This window comes from Loxodonta africana, unplaced genomic scaffold, assembly GCF_030014295.1.
Source record: "Loxodonta africana isolate mLoxAfr1 unplaced genomic scaffold, mLoxAfr1.hap2 scaffold_32, whole genome shotgun sequence".
Lineage (NCBI taxonomy): Eukaryota > Metazoa > Chordata > Mammalia > Proboscidea > Elephantidae > Loxodonta > Loxodonta africana.
The window spans coordinates 124329-145521 of NW_026975036.1; the positions used below are offsets into that span (position 1 = coordinate 124329).

Here is a 21193-nt window from a genome sequence, read left to right on the forward strand (position 1 = left end):
AATAACACACGTGAGGAACTTACTCCTTAGTTCAATCAAGTATGAGACCAAATGGGCAATACCTGCTCAAAAGCAAAGATGAAAAGGCAGGAAAGGACAGGAAACCTGGACGAATGGACATGGGGAACCTGAGGTGGACAGGGAAAGGGGGAGAGCGCTGACACAAAGTGGGGATTGCAACCAATGTCACGAAACAGTTTGTGTATCAATTTTTGAATAAGAAACTGATCTGTGCTGTAAACTTTCACCTAAAACCCAGTAAAATTAAAAAGAAAAAAAAAATCAAATAAAGCTCAGTATAAAAAAAAATAGGAAAAGAATCATTTTAATGGGAAAACGTAGATTGTAAAAATGCGTATGACTCACCCCCATTTTAAAGAGTATAATATTCTGTAGTTTGATATGTATTTGCACTGGAAGCTTGGAAGCAGACTTAGAGACGTGGATACCTCAGGTGCTGGGATTTAAAAAATACATGGATTTATTTTTTAAAATTCGTCTGTTATTGGTAGTTTAAAACGGGTCTTCAGTTATCAAAATATCAAAAATAATCAAAAGAATACCTGTATAACCTGCTTTTTAAATAAAGAAAATCCACTGAGATAGCTCACAACTGACAATTCCCCAGCTGGGTAATCGGCCAGGTGAGGGGCATCAAGGCGACCAGGTGAGGATGGTCCAGACCAAATGGAGAGGAGAGGAAGCCCCACCCAAGCGTTGGGGGGAGGTGCAGAGGGCACCTCCTCTAAGGGTCATTTGTTTGCTGACCTCCGATGGCCCTCTCCGAGCCCACCAGAGGGCTCCCTGATGGCTTGACACTGACCATTTGGCCTCGGAGAGCCTGAGAAGCCCCCAAGGGAGGGTGTGGTTTAAAAAATATATTTCAATATATACATTCATATTTACACTCTATGCCAGTCTCTGTGCTTCTAGTCTTGTTTCTGTGCAATCATGTAGGTAATATACATAATATGCATTTCTTTGGAATTCATCATTCTGAGAGTCTTTTTAAAAACAAAAACCAAACCCATTTCCATGGAGTCAATTCCAGCTCGTAGCTACCCTATAGTACAGGGTAGAACTGCCCTATAGGGTTTCCAAGGAGTGTCTGGTGGATTCTAACTGCCAACCTTTGGTTAGCAGGCGTAGCTCTTAACCACTACACCACCAGGGTTTCCAAAGACTCTTCCCTGGTTGGAAATCCGGGGCAGTGGCGGTGAAAATGCGGAATCCTAGCCACTGGATCACCGGGGAACCGACAGGCTTTTTAGCGTGTAGAAATTCAAATTTGTAATTTTGGAGATTCCCCCTCTTTTTTCCAAAATGGGGGCACTGAGATGGAGGATTTTCCCATGCCCACCATCCTAAGGGATTTAATTAACCCATAGTTGAGACATTGTAAACATCTCAAGAAATTATTACCTTTGAGAAACTTGAGGGTGAGTAGGCGTATCACCTGGCTCATCTTAAACTCCTTATAAAAACCTGACTTGAAGACTCACCTGCCTTTTTGAATAAGTGCCAGCTTGAATAGGCAGGGTTCAGGGAATTGCCAACCAAAGGTATGGTTTCTCCAGAGGCCTCCACGGGGTGTAAAAGAAGAGCAGAGCCAGACCCCGTGCTTGGGAAACACCCTTGGTAGGAAATATTTGAGTGTGTGTGTGGTGGGGAGCAGTGGGTGTGGGAGAGTGGGGTGGGTGGGTAATGGGGAAATACCTGTTTTTTTTGTTGTTGTTGTTTTTGTTTTAAGAAACAGTTTTTTACAATTTTTTTTTTTTTAATTTATTACAGTGAACAGTTCAGTGGAGACATGTTCCTTATCTGCAGGGGCTAGTGGAATTGCTGATAGCTGAGAATGTAGCCTGCTCCCCAAGTGCGAGTTGGCATTGTGGAGAGAAATCTTGATGTTTGGAGCACTGACTGGCCCTGCCTTTTCTAAATAATTAAGGGTGGTGGGGTGGTGGTGTGAGAAAGAGGATGGTCTATGAACACTGACCCTGGAAAATTAACTCCCGAGTGTGTGGGTTGTGGATAGCAGGAAAAGAACATCACCCGCAAATGACAGCAGTGCCTTTATTTATTTATTTATGCTTCTTTTTAGTTCTGAGTTGTTTTTAAGCCACAAATTAATGGGGCCACCATGAGTTTTCAGAGAATGAGTTTTACAAAAATCCAAGTGTTGTAAATATTGCAAGGATTTCCTTATATATGCTGTATATGAGAAAAGTCCTTCCAGTTATAGGGAGGAGAAAGAAAGTATATTCAGGAATTAAATTTTCACAGTTCTCTGAATTCTTATATTTCTCCTGTTGTCCATTTTTCTTTTTTTGTCCTTCATCCACCCCTTCCACCCTGACCCACTGTCTTCATCATCTAGTGCTGCCATAACAGAAATACCATGAGTGGATGGCTTTAACCGAGAGAAATGTAATACCTCACATTGAAGTAGGCTAATAGTCCAATTCAAGGCATCAGCTCTAGGGGAAAGCTTTCTCTCTCTTTCGGCTCTGGAAGAAGGTCCTTGTCCTTAGCCTTCGCATGGTCAAGGAGCTTCTCAGGTGCAGGGACCCTGGGTCCAGAGGACGTGCTCTGCTCCTGGTGCTGCTTTCTTGATAGTCTGAGGCCCCCAACTCTCGGCTTGCTTCCCGTTCCGTTTATCTCTTGAGAGGTAAAAGGTGGTGCAGGCCACACCCCAGGGAAAGGTGACCTGAGTGAGGGTGGTGTTACAATCCCACCCTAATCCTCTTAAAGTAAAATTACAATCACAAAATGGAGGACAACTACACAATAGTGGGAATCATGGCCTAACCAAGTTGAAACACACATTTTTTTAGGGTCATAATGCAATCCATGGCACCCACCAAACCAAACTTGTCACCATCAAGTTGATTCCAACTCGTAGAGACCCTAGCTGATTTGAACTCATAGAGACCCTATAGCATAGAGTAGAGCTACCCCATAGAGTTTCCAAGGACTAGTTGGTGGATTCGAACTGCTGACCTTTTGGTTAGCAGCTGAGCTCTTAACCACTATGCCACCAGGGCTCTTCTTGATCCACAGTCCACCCTAATTCACCACAGTGTTAGAAAAAGGCTTTGCTATTCTAAAATGAGAACTTTTTACTATACTTTTGTGTTAGTGGTTGCTTTTGGTATGTCTTTAAGCACTGAACAGTTTACTCATACCCATTAAAAACCCGTTGCCACTGAGTCTATTCCAACTCTTAGCGGCCCTATAGGCCCTATAGAGCGGAACTGTGCCATAGACTTTCCAAGGAGCGCCTGGTGGATTTGAACTGATGACCTTTTGGTTAGCAGCCATAGCTCTTAAACAGTACACCACCAGTGTGGGAGGGGTTTAATTGATAACATGATGTCTGGGCTCCAAGGGAGATGGAATGGATGTGCAGGAGAAGGGCATGCAGAGTCTGCCTGTATAGTCCCCAGAACTCTGTTCAAGATCATGACATACCTCAGTAATCACTTGAATCTAAACATACAACTTTAACAGTTGATGTAAATGACTTTACACATGAATTTCAGAACTCAACTCTTTCTCAGTGGAAGTTCCTTCAACCTAGCCGTTTGTTTGTATTCCCTTATTATGAAAACTAACATTTATTGTGTTCATTCTGTGTGTAAGGCCTTTTTCTAAGTGCCTTGTGTGTTTTATTTAACCTGCGTAACAACCTTTTGCATAAGATCCGTTTTAGAAATGGGAAACTGAGGCAGTGAGAGGTAAAGTAACGTGCCCAGATCACCCAGCTGATAAATTGAGTTAGGATTTAAACCCAGGCAGTTTGTTTCAGAATTTGCTTTATGTAATCACTGTACATGACAGCAGTGAACCCTAGTGGCTGTGTGGTTAAAGAACTTGGCTGCTAACTGAAAGGTCAGTGTTTCAAACCCACGAGCCTCTCTGTAGGAGACAGATGTGGCAGTCTGCTTCAGTGAAGACTTACAGCCTTGGAAACCCTATGGGGTAGTTTTACTCTGTCCTTTGGGGTCACTATGAGTTAGAATCGACTTGATGACAGTGGGTTTTGGCACATAATACTAATGTACAGTGTATTCTCAATGCTGTGTATATGTTCAGAAACTAATTTTCCGAACATTTATGCCATATATAGATTACCAATCCAGTTGCCGTTGAGGAGATTTTCACTCATGACGACCCCGTGAGTTTTCAGAGTAGGACTGCCCTCCATACGGTTTTTAATAGCTGTGAGCATTTGGAGGGAGATTGCCAGGCCTTTCTTCCAAGGCAACTGAGTGGATTTAAACTGCCAACCTTTCAGTTAGTATCTGAGCACTTAACTCTTTGTGCCGCCTAATACATATATATATACTAGGAGGTTTTCCTCCTTATTTGTATTTTAATGATTTTTAGACTCTTATGAATACTTGTTCCTGGCACTGAACTAGATGCTAAAGAACAGAATAGGCACATGTAACCCTCTCTCACCTTCTCCCTTCCCTCTTTCACAGAGATGAAATGAAAAGGAATTAATGAAGACAGATCATTGGATTAGGGCCCATACTCAGGGCTCTAACAGCATGGGGAGTTTCTCCTGTCACTTCAGTTCTTGTTCAGGAATTGGTACCTGTTTTTTGTGAATTACAAAGACCAGTGCTTTATATCAAGCCATTTAGATTTGGGGTATGGAGCAGTTTCTTAAATTTTATTTTCAGAGATTTTTTTCTAATAGTTGTTTACATTTATTTTAATTGTATATTCTAAAACCGCTATGAAAAGGTATGAAATAATTGTTTAAATTTTAATTCATATGGGTCAAAATGTATATTAAACTACCTATCGTCACCTTCACAGTCGTTGTTATGTTTGAGCCAATTGTTGTGGCCACTTGTCACCAAGCGTGACGTGCTTCTCCAGGGACTGATCTCTCCTGACAACATGTCCAAAATATGTGAGATGAAGCCTCGCCATTCTTGCTTCTAAGGAATATTCTGGCTGTACTTCTTTTAAGGCAGATTTGTTCATTCTTTTGGCAGTCCGTGGTATATTCAATATTCTTTGCCAACACCGTAATTCAATGGCTTCAATTTTTCTTTTGTCTTCCTTATTCATTGCCCACCTTTCATGTGCGTATGAGGTGACTGAAAACACCATGGCTTGAGTCAGGCGCACATTAGTTTTCAAGGTGACATCTGTGCTTTGGAACACTTTAAAGAGGTCTCTGGCAGCAGATTTGCCCAATGCAATGTGTCGTTTGATTTCTTGACTGCTGCTTCCGTGGGTGTTTATTGTGGATCCAAGTAAAATGAAGCCCTTAATGATGTCAACATTTTCTCCGTTATCATGATGTTGCTTATTGGTCCAGTTGTTAGGCTCTTGGTCTGTAGTCTTTGATCTTCATCAGTAAATGCTTTAAGGCCTCTTCACTTTCAGCAAGCAAGATTGTATCATCTGCATATCTCAGGTTATTAATGAGTCTTCCTCCAATCCTGACGCCTTATTCTTCTTCAGACAGTCCAGCCTCTCGGATTATTTGCTCAGCATACAGGTTGAATAGGTATGGCGAAAGGATACAACACTGATGCACACCTTTCTTGACTTTAAACCATGCAGTATTCCTTGTTCTGTTTAGATGACTGCCTCTTTTTCTATGTACAAGTTTCTCATGAAAACAATTAAGTGTCCTGGAAATCTCATTCTTCCCCATGTTATCCATAATTTGTTATGAGCTGGAGTAGGTCTCAGAAATAATGTGCCATTTCTTCCAGTTGGTTGTGCACGGCTGCCTACTTCCCTAGGTGGTAGCAGCTAAGGCCTGTCTCAGAAACACTCTCCTCCCCACTTAGCATGAGTTTTCACACTGCTCCATCTTTTCCCGTGTGTGTCTCCCGCCCTCCTCAGTGGCCGGGGAAAATGATAGTAGTCCACTGATGAGATTTATTCTTTTATTATACTTTATTTCATCATGTGTTTTTATAACATAGTTCCATTAAAATCAAGGGTAATAAAAATGTTTGTATGATGGAAGTGGATAATCCCACCCATTGTGTCCATCTAAAGTTTCACGAGGAAACTGTGCCCACAACGGAGGGCTCCCACTCCTCTGGCTCACTGTATTTTCTCCTTGTTTATTTGCTCTTTGCTCTTTCCTGATGGATGCATGGGACCACTGAGCTTCAGGACTCCACAATTCTGCCTTTCATACCAGTGTTACTGTAATCTTGGGTTCCTGGGCTGCCTTGCCACAGATTTACTCATTCTGTTTCTGTTAATTATTTCATTACTTAAAAATTTCTCATGAATTTTTCCAGAAGTACATTCTATTCCTCAAAAACTTGGAAGCAATGGGAAAGTATGCAATAAATAACAAGAAAACATACGTAATGCATAGAATAAATTATTAACATTCCGATATGTCTATTATCTTACTTATATTGGCGTGTATGTGTATTAGAGTCTCTGGTTGATGCAAATGGTTAATATCTTGAGCTGCTGACAGAAAGTTGGAGTTCAGGTCCACCCAGAATTGCTATGAAAGAGAGGTCTGGCAGTCTACTTCCGAAAACCCAGCCACTGAAACCCCTATGGAGTACAGTTCTACTGTGGCACACTGGTGTCCTCATGGATCAGAACTGACTCAGTGGCAACTGGTTTTATGTGTGTATTAGCACACACATTTATATATATTAACACAGATATTATATCCTGATATTTTCATTCAACATTAGTCTTTTCTCATGATAAATTTTTTTTGTTTTTTTTTTTAATGAGGGCATTAAATTACTTTATAATATTCTGTGTGCATGTAGTATATGTTTTTTAACGATTTGACTATAGTTGCAATAATAAATGGGCATGTTTCTAGTAATCTTCAACCTATACTTACATCTTTTTAACATACATCTCTGCCACTAAATCTCTTTGTTTAATTATTGTTTAACACTCTTTACGCCTAAGAGATGGTCTCAGAAGCAGCCCTGATCAGTTTTTCTCCCTCTTACTCATGAAGCCCCTTAATGTATCCCAAGGTATCAACTACGAAGGATTTTACGTCCTTATCCTTTGTTTATTTTTCATTCAGTCAGTATACTCCATGGGCCAGAAGTAGTCTGTGTTATGCAGATACAGTGGTGAAAGGTACACACTGTCCCTGTCGTCATGAAGGGGACAACCCAGTGCAGGGGGGAGGAGCACTGGGGAAATGCAGCTGAGAGCAAGGACAGACAACCCTCCAGGAACCACACTGGACTTCAGAGAGGCTTGTTGGCTGCTGTTCACCTGGCAGGCTTCTAGATACCCGAGTACCCTTGGGCTTGGTGCCTGCTCCTCTCTCTACTGACACCCTCCCTCTAGGATGCCTCAGTGAGTTTACTGCTGTCTATTTGTAGCTAAGGACGTGAGGTTTATACCTCCATCCATTCAAACTCCTCCTGGGTCCAGACTCATATATTCAAATGTCAGCCTAACTCTCTGTATTGACCTCTTTATGCATTAAAATGATACATTCCTCATATGGCCATCATGAAAAGCAAACATGAAAGGAAAAGCACAGGAGTGCCTGGCACCAGTGTAGGTACTCAATGAACATTAGCTGTTGGTATTATTCTTGACATCTCCGTGTGGGGTGAAGTTTTATTACCGGACATCTCCATGTGGATATCTAACAGCTGCACCATGTTATCTAGGCTATGAAACAATTCTTGGTTCCAACCACCATTCTCTTCTTATCGATGAATTTCTCAAGGCTTCGGTGATGGGAGTGTGTGTTTTTCCACACAATGGACGTGATTAGGAATGGTTGGCTAGGTCCTACACCATAAATTGCTCCAGCATTCCTATGGGTGACCATTGAGACAAGTTTCAGCCAACGAATGTAGCAAAGAATTGGAACCACTCTCAGCTGTTCATGCGAGTACTCTCAATCCAGAATATCTGGTAAGTCGACTGTTAGGGATTGAATTGTGTCCCTCCAAAATGTATGTGGAAATCCTAACCCCTTTACCTGTAAATCTGACCTTGTTTGGAAATAGGGGGCCTCCTTTTATTATGTGAATGAGGTCATACTAATGTAGGGTGGGTCCTAAGCCTTACTCTTCTTAGTTATAAAAGGAGCAGAATACACACAGGCACAAACAGGCAAAGAGGAAGACAGACAAAGAAGACAGATGCGTCCACAAGGCCAGGAACACAAATGATTTCTGGCGTCTACTAGAAGCTGAGGTAGACAAGGAAGGACTTCCCACTACAGTCATGCCCTGAATTTGAACTACTACCTACTGAACTATGAACAAATAAATTTCTGTTCTTTAAAGCCATCCAGTTGTGTTATTTTTTGTTATGGAGGGACTAGGTAACTAACACACATACCCGTGCTTGTAAGTTCAGCCCAGTGCAGAATAATTTTCTTCCCTCCTTGGTCTAGCCCACCTGAACCTGCTCTTTCCCTATCAGTGTCCTTTGTTTTCACCTAAGAGCTATGACCGAGTCCGCTTGATGCTGATGCATTGAAATTTCAATTTATTTTTTTATTTATGATTACTATTAATTCCAGTGTTTTCTACGGTTTTCAATGGAGACAGTCCTATAATCTATGAATAGCAGTTATACTTTTTCTCTTTTTGTACTTCCAGTGTTAAATGTTTAATAAAAATAATGATAGAAGCATCCTTATTTTATTGTTTATTAATTTTAAAGAGAATGTCCCACACGTCACCATGAACTATCATGCTAGTTGTAGTTTTCCACGTTCGGGAACTCCTTTTCTGTTCCATGTTTGCTCCTAGCCCTTATCTCTCCGTGTGATTGGATTTTATCAACCTGCTTTGCCCCCATCTCTTGAGGTGAGCATATGTCTTCTCTTCTTTCACCTATGCATGTGGTGAATGAAATTACTAAATCTTTAATGTTCACTCAAATTTGTATGCCTGCAATAAACCGCCTTGATCATGGCATGTTACATGGTTTATACTTTGCTGGATTTCCTTTGCTAGCATCTTACGTAGGGTTTTGCATCTTAGTTACTGAGTGTGCTTGTCCTCTAACTCTTCTCCTACCTTCCTTCTCTAATTTGCTATCATTTTTAAACTAGCCTTAAGGGTCAAGTTAGTGGAGTATCTCATGGTTTTCTAATCTCTGTTGACTATGTACAAGATTAAAATGACTGTTTCTTGCATGTTTGCTGGAACCTGACTGGAAATGATCTAGGTCTGCCATTTTCTTTGTAGGGAGATCTTGAACTACTGACCCATTTTATTTAGGTGGTTAAAGGCATCTTCTGGTGCTAATTTACTTAGAAGAAATTCTGATGCATGTTCTAGGTTGCTCAAATCTCATCTTTAAATATTGACTATCAGGGCTTATAGCCTCATGCAAGCCAATTCATCAATCCCAGATTTCCCCAAAGTCAGGCTCTACAACTATTCCCGGTACCAAATTCCCTCATTTAAGACTTATTTGCAAAGAAAGAGACAACAGTATGCTATCTACGCAGTTGTGTATCCGCAGCCTTCTTGAGTCCATAATGTGAGGATAGTCTTCTAAGACTTTTTTTGTAATTGTTCTTTTCTTAATTTTTTTTCCTTTTTTCACTGCCACCCAACCCCCCCCGCCCCGCCACCCCATCTAGTAGTTTTAAAGTTGTGCGTTTCAGGTTCAAGTCTGTAATCCAAAAGAACAGGCTTCTAGAAGCAGAAAGCAGGCAGTGCGACTGTTGGGCTGTTGGTGGGGTGGGGGGAGGGGAGCTGCTGCTCAGAGAGGGCGGCCGAGGGAGGCAGGAGATGGCCCGGCTGCCGGCCGCAAGCCCGCAGGCTCCAAGGAGGCGGAACCTGCGTGCGCCCTGAGCCTTTTGAGACAGGCCCAAGCCCGCCGAGCCCGGTGCTAACCTCGCACCCGCCAGGCTTGCGGGTTCCCCCAGGACTAGGGGAAGCCTAAGGCCAAGGAGGGCAAGGCCTAGGGTCTGGACCTCGGAACTGGTTCTGCCATGCGTGATCTCAGCGCTTATGCTCAGAAGGAGGGCAGGAAGCATATCGCAAGGTGCCTATGACCCTGAAGGGAGTTGTGGCCACCCACGGACTATGGGTCTGCATATGGAGGCCCCCAGGGTGCAATTCCAGGAGCAGAACACAAAGCCACAGAGGGGACAGTGCACCTCGCCAGTGCTCCCCAGGGGCATTGCCCCAATTTGGGGAGCAGTCCCTCCTCTGGGCTAGGGACTTTGTTTCCTCCACTGTCTTCCCTGACTGTGAGCAGACTCTTGTCTACACAGACTAAGGAGGAGTTATCAAAATCAGCTCCGAACTCCGGATTTGAGTTAAGGATCATAAATTAACACAGAGAAATACGACTTTAGCAATAAGTGCCTGCTTGAAGCCCAAGTTGCCTGAAAATAAGGAATTTCAGTCTTTCAGCTCCTCTGCTAATGTAGTGACTAAGAACAGGATCTCACTGGAGCTCAAAGATGTGGGGCACTGGGAATACTCTGGGTCTGTCTGCTCACGGCTGATTGCCTCATTCCCAGTTTTATTATACACCTTAGATACAGACCAGAAGAGGAGTTTGGGGCTTGACACCTGACATCTTAACACCAGTTCCTGTTTCTTGAGGAAGGAAGAGGTAAAATAAATCAGCGTTTTCTGTGTCCTTCTCCATCCCCGGAAGTCCTCATGAAGACCCTCTCAGGTAAGGACTGACAGGGAGTGGCTTGGTTTACTATTCAACTTTGTCCTTCAGTAACTTTGTTTATGTTCTGCATGTAAACTATTGTGCATTGACAGAAGCATTCTAATTCTTATGCAGAATGACTAGACCTGCTGCAGAATGACTATATTGTGCCTCCCTCGGGCACCCCTGTCTGTGCAGCACCCTCCACCCCCAACTGCCCAACCGCCTCTCTCCTGGCATTCTGCTTCTAGAAGCATGTTCTTTTGATGCAGAGATGCAGCACACACAGAATCCCAGCTGGATTACAGACTTGAACCTGAAGACCTTATGCAGAATGACTATTTATGAACGCTTAGTACTAAAGCAGGTACTTACCCCTCAGAGAAGGCCCTGGGGGAGGTTGATACATGCATTCCCCAGTGCTCCTGCTGCTCTAGAGGTGCCTGAAATGCCTCTGTGGGAAAGGCCTTCAGATTAGGCTCATGGCCCACGTGGGAATTCAGGCCTATTTTTCTGTTAGAACATCTCATTTAGCTCTGAAAATGTTATTATCTAGTTTATTCACCAGACATGAGTACAGACATCTCATATTTTCAAAATTAATGCCATTCTTTAATACTAATTTGCCACCAAGAGTATATTCCAAAGTGTTTCCAATAGGCTAGCAAGTCTTTCCAAAGAGGGGAGTCCTCCGCCATGTTGTGCAGTGACAGCAGGGTTGGCATAATATGTTTACCCAGATACCTACCACTTTTTTTTTTTTTTATTGTGCTTTATTTGAAACTTTACAGAGCAAATTACTTTCTTGTTCAACCATTTATACACAATTGTTTTTGACATTGGTTGCAATCCTCATCATGTGTCAACACTCTCCTATGCTCCAGTTCCCCGTTTCCATCCGCCATGATTCCTGTTCCATCCTGCCCTCTTTTCTGTGCTTTTGGGCAGGTTTTGCACATTTGGTCTCATACACATGATTGAACTAAGAAACAGTTTCTTCACGTGTGTTGTTGTTTGTTTTATAGACCTGTCTAATCTTTGGCTGAAGGGCGAACTTCAGAAGATACTTTCCACTGTGTTGCTTTCCATAATTCCTGAAATTCCAAGCCTGCCACCTGAACAACTTCCTTTAGTGTTTCATTTAGAACAAGTCTGGTGGCGATGAATTCTCTTAATCGTCTTTCACCTGAGAATGTCAATATTTTTCCTTTACTCGTGAAGGAAATAACAGCCTATAGAACACTGGGTTAATGTTTCTTTTCTTTCAGTGTTGAAAAAATGTTGTTTTCACAGCTTTTTGGCCTCCATGGCTTCTGATGATGAATACAGAGTCATTCCAATTGTTTTTCCTGTGTGAGATGAGTTGTTTTCTCTCTAGCTTCTTTGAAGATATTTTCTTGGTCCTTGTTATTCCACAATTGACAGTGAGGCATTTGGGGGTAAAATTATGTGAGTTTAACTTGCTGGAGTTTGCATAGCTTCTTGAATCTGTAAGTTTATGTCTTTCAACAAATTGGGAAAGTGTTGAGCCAGTATTTCTTCAAATACTTTTTTCTACACCACATATTTTCTCTACTCCTTATGGAATTCCGATAAATAAATGTTAGATATTTTTGGATTTTTTTGAGGCTCTGTTCATTTTTTTTTTCAATATTTGCTCTCTGTTTTCAGATTGGATATTTTCAATTGAACTATTTTCATCTCATTGATCCTTTTGTCTGTCAACAGCATTCTGCTGTAGAGCTGATCAAGTGAATTTTTTATCTCTATTTTTCCTGTCTAAAATTTTCATTTGTGAATGTTTTCTATGTATTTTTCTATTTTTCTAAGGTGTGCCTGTTACTTCTTTGAGCGTGGTTAAAGTAGCTTTTTAAAGTTTTTGTCTATGATTCCAAGACTATGTCTTACTTCAATCTTACAGAAAATGTCGATGTTGTTTGTTTTAGGAATCACTTGACCCAGTTATGTTCAGGCTGCAAGTTCTTTCCCAACTTCTGGATGCTGTGGCTCAGATGTCAGTTAAGATTTTGAAGACTTTGCAGTGATATTTGGATGTAATCTATGGGAGTGTCACTCAGTTTGGGACCTTGTTGGTGTTCTAACCCATAATGCAGTTCTCAAAGGATTGATCTACTTCTTAGGGTCAGAGCAAAGCATATGCAACTGTGGGAGTCGGGGGGGTATGAAAAACAACTTTATGGTATCCCTCTCTTGAGCCACCTGGTCTCTGTCTCTCTGAGGCTGTCTGATGTCTGAGCAGCTACCTTCCTGGTCCACTGGCAAGAATGTTGGGGCTTTAATCTCCTCATTCTGCTGTGCAATGAAGTGCCTGGGTCTGCCTATGAGGCCAAATATTGGTAAGATGGAGAAAATATAACAGAGATTCCTCTACATTATTTGGTCCTTATACACTTAGGTCAGAGAGAAGGCACACTGTTTCTGGTGATACTTCGAAACAGGTATGGAGAAAAAGGCATTAACAGGTTGATAGCTGCATACTAGGTGTTAGGAATTAAATTCTGTCTTCCCAAAATGTATATATCAGCTTGACTAGGCCATGCTTCCCAGTATTGTGCGATTATCCACCATTTTGTCAGCTGATGTGATTTTCCAATGTATTGTAAATCCTACCTCTGTGATGTTAATGAGCGAGGATTTGAAGCAGTTATGTTAAGGAGGCAGGGCTCAATCTACAAGATTAAGTTGTGTTTTAAGTCAATCTCTTTTGAGATATAAAAGAGAAAAGAGCAGAGAGACAGGGGGACCTCAGTACCACCAAGAAAGTAGTGTCAGGAGCAGTACATCCTTTGGACCTAGGATCCCTATGCTGAGAACCTTCTTGTCCAGGGGAAGATTGGTGACAACGACCTTCCCCTAGGAGTGACAGAAAAAGCCTTCCCCTGGAGTTGGCACCCTGAATTTGGACTTATAGAGCCTCCAAGACTGTGAGGGAATAATTTTCTTTGTTAAAGTCATCCATTTGTGGTATTTCTGTTACAGGAGCACTAGATATCTAAGACACTAGGTACCAGGAGATGTACATTTCCCAGCTCTTTCACTCCCAGGGCCACTATGACTAAGTAGCCAATGCCATAAATCCATGCAAGCAGACTATTCTGATTACTGCTTTGACTCTACTGTCTGTTATGGTAACCACACTCACCTTGTCTTTGTTAATTGAGTGCCACCACTTGGCTGTTACCACCACGGGGTCCAGGCAGCTGCATTGTAGTTAGGTGTCTTAATTCAGTTAGGGCAGTTCTCACTGTGGACTCTTACTTACATAAAATAGCAACCACAGAAGTCTTCAATAATGCTGGGGCTTGCTGCACAAATTTGTACCTCACCGCTATGGTAAAAAGAGAGCCCTCTGGGCACTCCGTGTGTGGGTCTGTGGGTCCAGCCTAATAAATCCATTCTAACCTGCCAATTTCCCTCAGCCTTTGGATACCTTCTCCTACATTATACAATGGCAGATCTGCCATTTCCACTTGATTTATTGTAGGCCACCACTTAATCCATGCTTCAGTAAACCAGCCAAATAAACTATGAGATCCTTTTCTAACCTCTCAAGCTGAAACACTGAATGAAGAATCTATGCTTCCTTGGCCTATATCAATAAACTTAGACTAATTCACCTTTATGTTGCTTGCACCGTTATCCCACACCCATAATAGCCATTCCCACACATGTTCACCAGGTTTCTGTATGTATGTATGTATTAGAAAAATCAAGTAGTTCTTTTGGAGTTTAGCATACCTTCTCCTGGGTCACACTTCATAGTTCACCTTTTGGGGCTTGTTGGGACTGAAGTCTAGGTATAGGTCTAGAAGCAAAAATGGGCAGTGGCAGTGGGATGTTCAGCCGTGTCTTATAAGGCATCTGCCTAAGGTAATGCCCCAGGCAATGCCCCAGATCCCACCCCAGGAGATAACTCAAACAAGACACTTCAGGCACAGCTGGGGTAATCTCATCAGATGGAGGTGGAAGGGATAATTGTTTTACTGGGAAGGGTGCCTTAGCAGGCAAAGTTAGAGAATCTCTTCAGATGGGAGTAAGAGGTCTGGTTCTGTTAGGAAGAGCGATTCAACAGAAATTGGAGGTTCATTGTCCCCCGCTTCCTGACTGTCTGCCCATATGTCCTCATCCCAAGTTTCAGGATCCCATTTCTTCCCAATCAGTGCCCTCACTTTAACTTCAGACACCATTTGAGGCTGGATATTCAACTGGCGCTTTAATTCAGTCACTCTTATGATAAGAATCTGAGTTTATTTTTGGCAGCATTAGCCTTGTTACTATAAGAAATATGGTTTTCTTTCTGGGCACAAGTGGCAGCTTTCAGATCTTGTATGTGGTGCTTGAGCTTTGAGCCCATTTCTTTCATTCACCAGTGTGGCTCCAAAAGCAGGACCAACCAAGCAGCTTCCTTATTATTCTTATTCTGACAAAATTATAGAAAAGTATCAAATATGTAATCAGGCAGAGCCTTGTCTCTCACAAATATTTGGTCCAGTGGTAGTAGTATTTTGCGTATTTCTATTGTCACCTCCCACCATGGATTAGCAATAGCCTGTTTACTTCTGGAGACAGTCATCAGTGCCTTTAAGACTAGCTAGACTTGAGAATCAATTCAGAAAACTCATCCTTAAGATTTGGTTCCTCTACAATCACTGTAGGTACCAAATGTCTTAGCCTGGGATCTCTAGAGGTGCAAAACTAGTGAAGGGAACATATATATATATATACACACATATATATGAGTGTGTGTATATATATGTGTGTGTATGTGTGTATATATATACATATATATGGAAACCCTAGTCGCATAATGGTTAATAGCTATAGCTGCTAACCAAAAGGTTAGCAGTTCGAATCCACCAGGCGCTCCTTGGGAACTCTGTGGGGCAGTTCTACTCTGTCCTGTAGGGTCACTATGAGTTGGAACCGACTTGACGGCAATGGGTATATACACACACACACACACATATGCATACATACATATGTTAGTTGTTGTTGCTGTTAGATGCCATCGATCCTGTGTAAAACAGAATGAAACACTGCCTGATCCTGAACCATCCTCACAATCATTGCTATGTTTGAGCCCATTCTTGCAGCCATTGTGTCAGTTCGTGTTGTTCAGCGCCTTCCTCTTTTTTTCTGACCTTCAGCTTTTCCAAGCATGATGAGCCTCTCCCGGGACAGGTCCCTCCTGAAAATATGTCCAAGGCACATGAGACGAAGCTCGCCATCCTTGCTTCTAAGGTGCATTCTTGGTGTACTTCTTTCAAGATGGTTTTGTTTATTCTTCTGGCAGTCCATGGTATATTCAGTATTCTTTGCCAACACCATATTTTAAATGAATCAGTTCTTTGGTTTTCCGTATTCATTGTCTAACTTGCTCAAGCATGTGAGGTGATAGAAAATATCATGGCTTTGCTCAGGCACACCTTAGTCCTCAAAGTGACATCTTTCCTTCACAACACTTCAAGGAGGTCTTTTGCAATAGATTTGCCCAATGCAATACATTGTTTGAATTCTTGACTGCTGCTTCTGTGGGCATTGATTATGGATTCAAGTTAAATGAAATGCTTGATGACTTCAGTATTTTCTCTTTTTATCATGGTGTTCCTTACTGGTCCAGTTGTGAGAATTTTTGTTTTCTTTATGTTGAGGTGTAATCCATACTGAAGGCTGTAGTGGTTGCTGTTCATCAGTAACTGCTTCAAGTCCTCTTTACTTTCAGCAAGCAAGGTCGTATCAGCTGCATATCATAGGTTGTTAGTGAATCTTTCTCCAAAACTGATGCCATGTTCTTGTTCTTCGAGACCAGCTTCTCAGAATGTTTGCTCAGCATACAGATTGAGTAAGTATGGTGAAAGGATACCACCATGACACACAACTTCCTGATTTTAAACCACACAGCATCCCCTTGTTCTACTCAAATGACTGCCTCTTGGTCTATGTACATAAAAAAAAAAAGTACATATTCCGCATGAATACAGTTAAGTGTTCTGGAATTCCCATTCTTTGCTAAGCTATCCATAATTTGTCATGAGCCACACATTGAGTGTGCTTGTATAGTAAACAAAAATAGGTAAACATCTTACTGATATTCTCTCCTTTCAGCCAAGATCCATCAGACATCAGAAATGATATCCCATGTTCCATGTCTTCCTCTGAATCCAGCTTGAATTTTTGGTAGTTCCCTGTCTGTGTACTTCTGCAACTGTTTTTAATTATATTCAGCAAAATTTTTCTTGCATGTGATGTTAATGGCATTGCTCGATAATTTCCGCATTGCGTTGGAGCACCTCTCTTCCAGTCATTTGGTCAGGTAGCTGTCTTCCAAATATATTGAAATAGACAAGTGAGCGCCTCCAGCACTGCACCCATGTGTTGAAACATCTCATTTGGTACTCTATCAATTCCTGGAGCCATGTTTTTTGCCAATGCCTTCAGTGCAGCTTGGAGTTCTTCCTTCTGTACCATCAGCTCTTGATCATCTGCTACCTCCTGAAATGGTTGAACGTTGACCAGTTCTTTTTGGTGTATTGAGTCTGTGTATTCCTTCCGTCTTCTTTTGATGTTTCCTGTGTTGTTCAATATTTTGCCCATAGAATCCTTGAGTATTGCACCTAGAGGCTTGAATATTTCCTTCAGTTCTTTCAGCTTGAGAAATGCCAGGTGTTTTCTTCCCTTTTGGTTTTCTAACTCCAGATCTGTTCACATTATTATTATCATACTTTGTCTTCTCCAGCTTCCCTTTCAATTATTCTATTGAGCTCTTTTACTTTATTATTCCTTCCATTCTCTTTAGCTACTGTACATTCAAGAGCAAGATTCAGAGTCTCTTGTGACATCCTCTTTGGTCTTCTCTTTCTTTCCTGTCTTTCTAATGACTTTTTGTTTTTTTTCATATATGATGTCCTTGCTATCATCCCACAACTAATCTGGTCTTCGATCATTAGTGTGCAGTGCATCAAATCTACTCTTGAGATGGTCTCTAAATTCAGGTTTGATATACTCAAGGGCATACTTTGACTCATGGACTTGTTTTAATTTTCTTCAGCTTCAACTTGAACGTGAATATGAGCAGCTGATCATCTGTTCTGCAGTCAGCCCCTGGCCAGATTCTGACTCATGATATTGACCTTCTCCATCATCACCTTCCACAAATTTGATTCTTGTCTATTCTGCCTGGAATGGTGCACGAGTATAGTCACCGTTTATGCTCCTGATGAAAGGTATGTGCAATGAATAAGTCATTGGTCTTGCCAAATTCTATCATGTAAGCTTCAGTGTCATTTCTATCATCAATACCTTATTTTCCAACTACTGATTTGTCTGCTTTGTTTTCAACTTCGCATTCCAATTACGTAATTATCAGTACATCTTGATTGATCAATGCATCATGTTTGATCAGTTTCAAACTGCAGAACTTGGTAAAAACCTTCAACTTGTTCATCTTTCACATTCATGATTTGTGTGTAAATTTGAATAATAGTCTTATTAACTGGTCGTCCTGGTAGGCCTGTGGATATTATCCTATTGCTCGTAGTGTTGTACTTCAGAACAGATCTTGAAATGTTCTTTGTAGCGATGAATATGATGCCGTTCTCTACAGTATCTCAATCCTGGCATAGTAGAACATACCATTGTCTAGTTTAAAATGTCCAAAACCAAGCTATTTCAGCTCACTAATGCCTAGGATTATTGACCTTTTATGCATTCCATTTCATTTTTGATGACTTCCAATTTCCCCAGATTCATAATTCCTTCATTCCACACTCTGAGTATTAATGGATTTTTGCGTCAGTTTCTTCTCATTTTGAGTTGTGCCCCATCAGCAAATGTCATTAAAGTGGGATCTACTTTGAGGAGGTAGCTCTTCCCCACTCGTATTTTGAGTGCCTTCCAACCTAAGGGGTTATCCTCTGTCATTCAGCCAGACAGTGTTCCAGTACTATTCGTAAGATTTCACTGGCCAGTTTTTTTTAGAAATAGATCACTAGGTCCTTTTTCCTAGTCTGTCTAAAACCAGAGCTCCACTCAAAGCTGTCTACCATGGGTGAACCTGGTGGTATTTGAAATACCGGTGGCATAGCTTCCAACATCACAGCAACATGCAAGCCACCACAGTACAACAAACTGACAGAAGAGTGGTGGGAGTTAAAAATGAGAAGAACCAAAAAGAGTGCTTCTTCCATGTCTGCTGATTTAGAGGAACCATGAGAAATTGTCAAGTGAAGAGTGATTCAGAGAAAAACATGGGTAGAGTGTGACCTAATTTCCATAAAAACAAACAAATGAATGTCCTTACGTGTGTCCTGGCAAAAAGAAGTATGTAAAAGGATACATATGTATCTTTGGACACTGGACACTTTGGGGGAGCAGGTACAATATACTTACGTGGGGATGGCTCTTATTATAACTTCTGTATACAAATCTCTATTGTTAAATGTGTTATAAGAATGTAAAACCTTTTAAAGTTTAGTAACATCATACGTGTATGTGTGTGTATTTGAAACTTTTTTTTTTTGACTATTTTATAAATGTGTTTTTTAGTTATCTAGTTTAGTGTGGCTATAGCAAAGATACCACAAGTGGATGGCTTTAACAAACAGAAACTTATTCTCTCACAGTTTAAGAAGCAAGAAGTTTGAAGTCAGGGCACCAGCTCTAGGAGAAAGCTTTCTCTGTTTGTGGCTCTGGGGGAAGGTCCTTGTCATCTATCTTCCCCTGGCCTAGGAAATTCTCAGCGCGTGGACGCTGGGTCAAAAAGACGTGCTCCACTCCAGGCACTTCTTCCTTGGTGGTATGAGGTCCCTCTCATTTCTGCTTACTTTTCTCTTTGTATGTCAAAAGAGACTGACTCAAGACTCACCCTAATCCTGTAGATTGTGTCCTCCCTCATTAACCTAACTGCCTCTAATCCCGCCTCATTAACATCACAGAGGTTAGAATTTACAACCCATAAGTAATCACATCAGATCACAAAATGCAGGACAGCCACACAATACTGGGAATCATGGTCTGGCCAGGTTGACACACATTTTGGGGGACACTATTCAATCCATAACAATAGAGAAAACACTGTCTTCAATGCCAGATTCAGAGACTTTTATCCATCTATGAAGGGCAAACACAGAAACTGAACAAAATTCAGACCAGCGAATTATTGCTTGCTCTTGTAACTAATGACTTCTTCTGGCCTCTATGCCTGGAAATGGCCAAAAACAATTCTGTGAGGATTAATTCAGTCACTGCTCAAACATCTACTGCATGTACATGTCTACAGGTAAGGAAGAATGCTGGACACCATGTGTGATTCATTAAGTAACACGGGGACCATTAGACTATTGTTCTCCTTCTCTGATATGCCACTATCACCTTCTCCCCTTGTTGTTCTCCTGAAAAACCCACGCTTGTATATTCTAGGCTTTTTTCCAGGATTGAATTTGCAGGAAGTTAAAGATATATCTTTGAAAGATAAAGAAGACTTTGGCCACATTGTCTTTAGACAGTTGAACTTCCCAGCCAACCTCTGTGCAGGATGGGAATTCACAATCCCTCCTACACAGTACCTCTGAGCAGGACGGGATTTCTGTTTCATTGTCAGGAGAAGGTGGAATTCACCCGTCTTCAGAAAACTTACTTTCCTTTGCCTCAAACTGTCCTACTCAGGATCTGTCACGGTCACTCTGAGAAATTCACATGGGCAGCCTGTATGGAAGTGCCCATCCTAGAGACCCTGCCCTCCCTTCCTTGCTCCATAGGGCTTCCTCTGACACTTGGGGTCGCATCTCCCAGGGAGTACACACCTCTGGCACTTCCAGGGATTCCCAGGCCCTGGGATACTGTGGATGGGACTTGGAACTCAATCTGTTTCTTCCCATCCTCACCTTTGGTTATCTGTGTTCTGTCTTCACCAGATTTAGGAGGCCTTGTCTTCTCTTTGCTCGTTTCATCTCAGTCAGGCTTTTCTATTCCAATTCTCTGATCTCAGAACAGATCAGGTTAGACCACAGAAAAGAGAAAGACCAAGCAAACATCACTGATCTGTGCAGAAGCTGCTGGGAAGGGATTCGATTCTCATTGGTTTAGGGTTTTAAGCCCACTGCTCACCAGCAGGCAGGTTCCCCCCAGAGTCTGGCTTCTGTCTGGTACCTTGTACTACAAAGAACTCAGTGACCAGCCCACCTTCACAATCACACCTCCCTTAGAGCTATCTTTGCAGAGGCTCTTTCTCAGACTTCCATGTCCCACTGAAATCCCATTTCTCTTTCCTTACAAACATTGTGCTCATTCTCAGGGCCCTGAGACCTCATCTGCAGGTGAGTCTTGTCCTCTTCTCTCCTTGGTGGGGGGAGCTTTTGAGTGGACCTCATGTCTTTGGACAGATATCCTAGGGCTTCTTCCACCCTGGTGCTCTAGGGCTGGATCTCTCCATGTAGTAGAGGGGGCGTGGAAGGGGCACAAGGCTAAAAGAGTGGATCTTCCAGGTGAAGTGGGTTTAAGAAGCCTGAATGAAGTTCTTCCCTGAAGGGTGCATATTTTG

The 21193-nt window shown here is 41.9% G+C and overlaps 1 long non-coding RNA gene across 12 annotated transcripts in view; it reads left to right on the forward strand.

Moving 5' to 3' along the window:
- Positions 1-21193, forward strand: part of LOC135229505 (uncharacterized) — a 598703-nt gene that overhangs the window by 33940 nt on the left and 543570 nt on the right. For all 12 annotated transcript variants that reach the window (XR_010320191.1, XR_010320188.1, XR_010320190.1 and 9 more), the window contains 2 exons: positions 10511-10653; positions 17705-17879. This is a non-coding gene — a long non-coding RNA (uncharacterized LOC135229505). The remainder of the gene's footprint in view (positions 1-10510; positions 10654-17704; positions 17880-21193) is intronic.